The sequence below is a fragment of the Xenopus laevis genome, chromosome 9_10S (assembly GCF_017654675.1).
Source record: "Xenopus laevis strain J_2021 chromosome 9_10S, Xenopus_laevis_v10.1, whole genome shotgun sequence".
Taxonomy (NCBI): Eukaryota; Metazoa; Chordata; class Amphibia; order Anura; family Pipidae; genus Xenopus; species Xenopus laevis.
Window position 1 is genome coordinate 5,476,065 of NC_054388.1, and position 5,809 is coordinate 5,481,873.

Genomic DNA, 5,809 nt, shown 5'->3' on the forward strand with positions numbered 1-5,809 from the left:
TTAACGAATCAGTCATAGCTGTATCATAAATCACAAATGTGTTTCTGGAATCCTTATGTCTCATTTGTACCCTAACCTTTAGTTTTAAACTCTTGCGAGTAGGCCCCTCTGTTCCTGTTGTACTCTGTAACCCTTGTTTGTTATTCACTATCTGTTCCATGTTCATTATAAATGAATGTAAAGCACTGAGTAACTTGTTGGTGCTATATAAATAAATAAATGATGTACATTAAACACACAGGCACTGTATTGTCCTGCTACCAGATCGGTGGAGTTAAGGTCACCTTCAAATTTGGGGAGTGTTTCCAGCTGTGTTAGGGACCTTGAGATATGAGCTTAGATATATAAAGACTAATAATGCAGTTGCAGGTGATGTTTGTTTCCTAGGCCGCAGTTTATATCTTTTGGCAGTAGAGGCACCTCTCATACTGCTTGGCAGTTGAACCTGACATCCAAAGCCCACTGTCATGCATATTAGCTACAGATAGTGCTAAAAATTATAGGCTTAAGAAGGGGCTGATGGGAATTTTCCTTGGTTTGGGTCCATAAAAGTCTGAGCCCACTGGGAGATTCTTGGCAATCCTGGCAGGACAGTCCGACCATGCCTACCCAAGTCTGTAGGACCAAACCTCTCCTGCTCCATATAGAGAAGAGAAACCTAAAAACAAAAGTTGCAAGAGGCAGAATCTCAGTAAGCATTTCATTAAGTACAAATAAGGAACCTATAATACCATATGACACTATACATGATCCTGGTGGCATGCCCTTGACAAACAACAAAAGAATAGCTTAAAGCATAGCTTCAAACAAATGCAACAACAGTAGCGGATGTGCAAATGACGTGATACAGTTACATAACAAGTATATTTTTCCTGTGCATAATAGGGTGTCCCTAGGGCAACGATACTCAAGCTGGCATTCTAACTGTTGTCAGGCTATAACTCGCAGCATCCCTGGAGGTCCAGGCTGGAAATCCCTGTTCTGGATCTAATTTGGCCTACTTGTGTGTGATCAAAGTCCATTGTCCCGTTCATTACTATTATGTTTAATGTGTACACATACATCTCTGTGTGCCACTGCTGTAGCAGCCAATCAAGGCTTTCAAAATGCAGATGTAAACAAGACCAACTGCAACATGAACATCACAGAACACTCTTGACGAAGGAAGTCCATTCGGGCATGAATAATAAATGATTGACCCATTAGCATGTAAAAAACTTTACTTCCATCACCTACAATGTGGCTCCATCTCCAGTAGCACTGATTTTTCTACACCAGGATCCTGAGTGAGACTGGAACCAGATGCAAAAAGAGGCCTATCAAATATGGGACCTGAAGATTTCAGGTATAAGAACCACAGGTCTGAACCCTATTACCCAGCTCAATGAATTATGTTACCAGTATGAGTATGCAAATACCAAAACATGTACACGTAGATGCATTTTCAAACCCTGAAGGTACAGTAGACTGGTTCCTCCCTTTGTTGGTTCCAGTGTAAAGCCACAAATACTCGGCAAGAAGCCCTAAGCTATTTGCCTGTCTATGCTTCTTCTGCGGGGAAAATAAGATCTACCAGTAAGCACCAGCTGTCCCAACCACTGAGACTTGGCATTGGTGTCAACTGGTCATGAGGACTATCATGTGAAGGGTTGTCCTCTGTCCTCAGGTGGAACAACTACTGCTAAGTTTCAAACTGTCTCTTTATGAAACATCTGCCCAAGAGCTGTTCACTGGAATCATGCACAATGCCAAGTGCTGGTGTAACCGTTGTCACCTTTGGACTGTGGAGCAGTAAAAACGTAACCTGGAGTGGTATCTTAGTTTGGAAGATGCCAGGAGATCACTATCTGCTGAATGCACAATATAAATAAGGAGTAATGGTTTGGGCTACAGAGAACAATGACATTGTTGACAAGTCCATGCTTTCTATTTTGTGGCAATAGTTTGGTGAAGGTTCTTTTCAGCACAATAATGCCCCATGCACAAAGCCAGGTCCATGCAGAATTGGCTTGCTGAGATAGAAGGGGAGGAACCTGATTGGTCTGAACACAACCCTAACCTCATCCCTGAGAGATGAATTGGAACGCCAACTTCAAGTCAGGCCTGATACCCAACCTCACGAATGTTCTTGTGGCCGAATCTCACCAAGATCATCTAGTGGGAACCTAGAAACAAGGAAGGACCAATGTCCTGGTCTGGAATGAAACGATGGACAGGCAGGTGCTGGATACTTTGGCCATACAGTGCATGTTGCAGTATTTGTTTCAAGTACTTTGAGATACAGCGAATAGGAACCATTCCAGGTTTCAACAGGGCAGCAGTAGAAATCAGCCCAGGACAGCTTGTCTACAAGGAAATGCAAATCTGTAGGACTGGAGCCAGGCGTTTGGGCAGGTACCTGTGTATTTAGTGCCTGGCACTGGCTCTCGTTTTATTGCAGGACACTGATTAACCCAAAAATAAATAATCAGTGGTGGTGGCACTTTGTAACATTGAGTGTCGGTTCTGCCGATTTTGTATTCAGCTACTTGTAAATGTTTATAAAGGGGAACTATTATCAACAAAGTTTGTATTTGTTTCTGAATACAATGGGCAATGGAATAAAACGGTATTTATAGCTTAGGACGGTTACTTTTGCATTTCAGGATTTATGCATTTCCATCGGCATCATCATTTATTTATCGCCGTCAAGATACGTGGTGCTCCATGTAGAGAAATACTTCATGTACCCCATTGCTTTCAAGAAACTTTAAAATGTTATTTTTATTTAAATTTTTTTTTTTATTGTGTATTAGAAAGTGGCATTTAGTCCATTCGATCAATGCTCAAGTTGAAAAAGGCTGACTTGGCACAGTGGGATGAAATCAAGCTTGTGTTCTTTATAATCTCATTCCTTCCTCATTAATAGGTCAACCTTTTTCTCTGTGTCTCTCCCCCCCTTCGGCTGCTGAACTCATTGCACCCACTCACACACACACTTCCTCTATTTCATCCCACTTCCTCTATAGCTAAAAAAGCTCTTCCAAGAGCGCTGCCTCTCAGCTGCTTAGGCTCCTTATTGACCCATTCCCACATTGCTGCCCTGGCAGTGTATCCTTTGTAACTTTAGGGTTCCTGCCTGTGGCCCTATCAGGAAAGGAGCCCAGCTGAGAGCAGGAGGGGCCCGAGATTGTCTTTATCCCACACCCACGCACAGGATAACCAAAACCAGCCAGCAGTAACCCTTCCGCACCCAATTGGAAAATATATTTTGGCTGTAAGCATTCGTCTATGATTCCTTTATATTCCATTAAAGGGATACTGTCATGGGGAAAAAAAAATTCCAAAAAGAATCAGTTAGAAGTGCTGCTCCAGCAGAATTCTCCACTGAAATCCATTTCTCAAAAGAGCAAACAGATTTTTTGATATTCAATTTTGAAATCTGACATGGGGCTAGACATTTTGTCAATTTCCCAGCTGCCCCAAGTCATGTGACTTGTCCTCTGACAAACTTAAATCACTCTTTACTGCTGTACTGCAAGTTGGAGTGATATCACCCCCTCCCTTTCCCACCCAGCAGCCAAAAAAAAGAACAATGGGAAGGTAACCAGATAACAGCTCCTTAACACAAGATAACAGCTGCCTGGTACATCTAAGAACAACACTCAAGAGTAAAAATCCATGTCTCACTGAGACTCCTTCAGTTACATTGAGAAGGAAAAACAGCAGCCTGCCAGAAAGCATTTCTCTCCTAAAGTGCAGGAACAAGTCACATGACCAGGGGCAGCTGGGAAATTGACAAAATGTCTAGCCCCATGTCAGATTTGAAAATTGAATATAAAAAAAATCTGTTTGCTCTTTTGAGAAATGGATTTCAGTGCAGAATTCTGCTGGAGTAGCACTATTAACTGATGTGTTTTGAAAAAAACATGTTTTCCGATGACAGGATCCCTTTAAATAATAAAATCTGAGGGTTCAGGACTTTCTATCTTTCTACACGTTTGTAGGAGATGCCATATTGCTTGCCCCAGCTGTGACAGAATCCCAGTGCTAATGTATATATTATTATTCTTTTATAATTATAATGTTTTCTGCAGGGCTTATACATCATTCCCATTCTTCTCTGCTCCAGTGAAATGTACAATATAATTTAAGGTCCCTATCATATTCACACACACCAGGGACAATTGGATCAGCGTCCAGTTAAACTGCCTTATGTTTTTGGATATATTAAATGTATTCAGACAGCCTTCTTACAAATAACAAGCTCCAAGGATAGCAGCATTATTTTATATATATATATATATATATATATATATATATATATATATATATATCCCACGAGACTACGCTTCTGGGACAAGCTGAACATTTGTGTGGAAGGAAGCAATATGGCAGCTTCCAGTTAAAGACATGAAATCTGAATATTTTAAATAAAATTCCTAGTTAAAGGCATGCATACAAATAAAGGAGGAATGAATTGCTATAGCTGGAAGAAGGCAATGCCTTAAAGATCAAGCAATAACCTAAACTGAAGCCGCTGGCATTCAGAAGTAAAAGGAGTTGGGGAATAACACATGCATGAAAAATGTTCTTGGGGTGCCAAATAAGGGCTGTGATTGGCCAAAAATAAACACCTGCTTTGAGGCCACTGGGAGCAACATCCAAGGGGTTGGAGAGGAACATGTTACTCACAAGCTACTGGTTGGGGATCACTGCCCCAGGGCATAAAGCAGGAATGTGGGGTAGCCAACACATTGAGTGTGCAGGCAGCACAGCAGCCCAAAAAAGACAAAGAAGGTAGCACAACTGTCTAATTAAAAGTGCCCCCCCATCTGTGGTCCAAGGTTAGAAATTAGCATTGCTTGGAAAGTGTTTTTCAATGGGCACTCTCCATGAATTTGGCTTTAGTTGTCCTTTAAAGGATAATTAGTAGGGTAGAAAGCTGTACATTGGGCTTCTGCACCAATTCAACACTAGCCATTTAGCATTAAAGATCTGTGTCCCAAAGATGCCCCAGAAGCTCCACGTCTTCTTTTTAGCTGATTCACTGCACATGCTCTGTGCTGCTGTCACTTACTGAGCTTAGGGACCGACTCACAATATACAGTATATATACAATATCAAAGTCACCATATAGGACTAAGTAGTCATTAATTCACATTTTCATTGGATGGCAGCTTGGAAACCAGTGCAATTAGCATCAGAATTTAAATAATATCAACATCTAAGGCAGATGAACCTCATTTTCTCCTTGATGATTAGCGACGACCCCTAAGCTTAGCTTCTCAAAAGCAGCCCACTGAGCATGTGCAGTGTCACTGACACTCCTAGCACAGTCCAAAATGGGGAGCTCCTGTGCACATTTAACAGCCTGGATCATTATTGTTATACAGATGCTGATCTTATAGGCTGGTGCAGCAAGTTCAGTATATAAAATACAGAATTTCTATCCATGTTGGTTTTTAGGGTTTGGTTCTGCTTTGCTTCTGTAAATTAGATGGGGTTTGAGTATTTAAGAAAACAGTCTGAATACCATTGCAAGGCTCAGACAACAGTGTAAGTTCTACTTTGCCTTTATTTATTTATTTTTTTTACATAAGAGCAACTTGCGGTATTATTTAAGTGCTCCCTTTAGAGGCTGCATGTGAAAAAAATGTCAACCCCCGCAGAAGTTTAGAGCATTCTCTAACCCAATGGCTGTTGTCTTCCTGTAAATATGTGGCTTTGCCTGGAAATCTCATGAGCTGAGCAACCAATCAGAATGTGCCAATGAGCTCACCAAAAGAAGGGGGGGAGGAAGAAAACGAAGAGGAGGGTTATGGAAGGA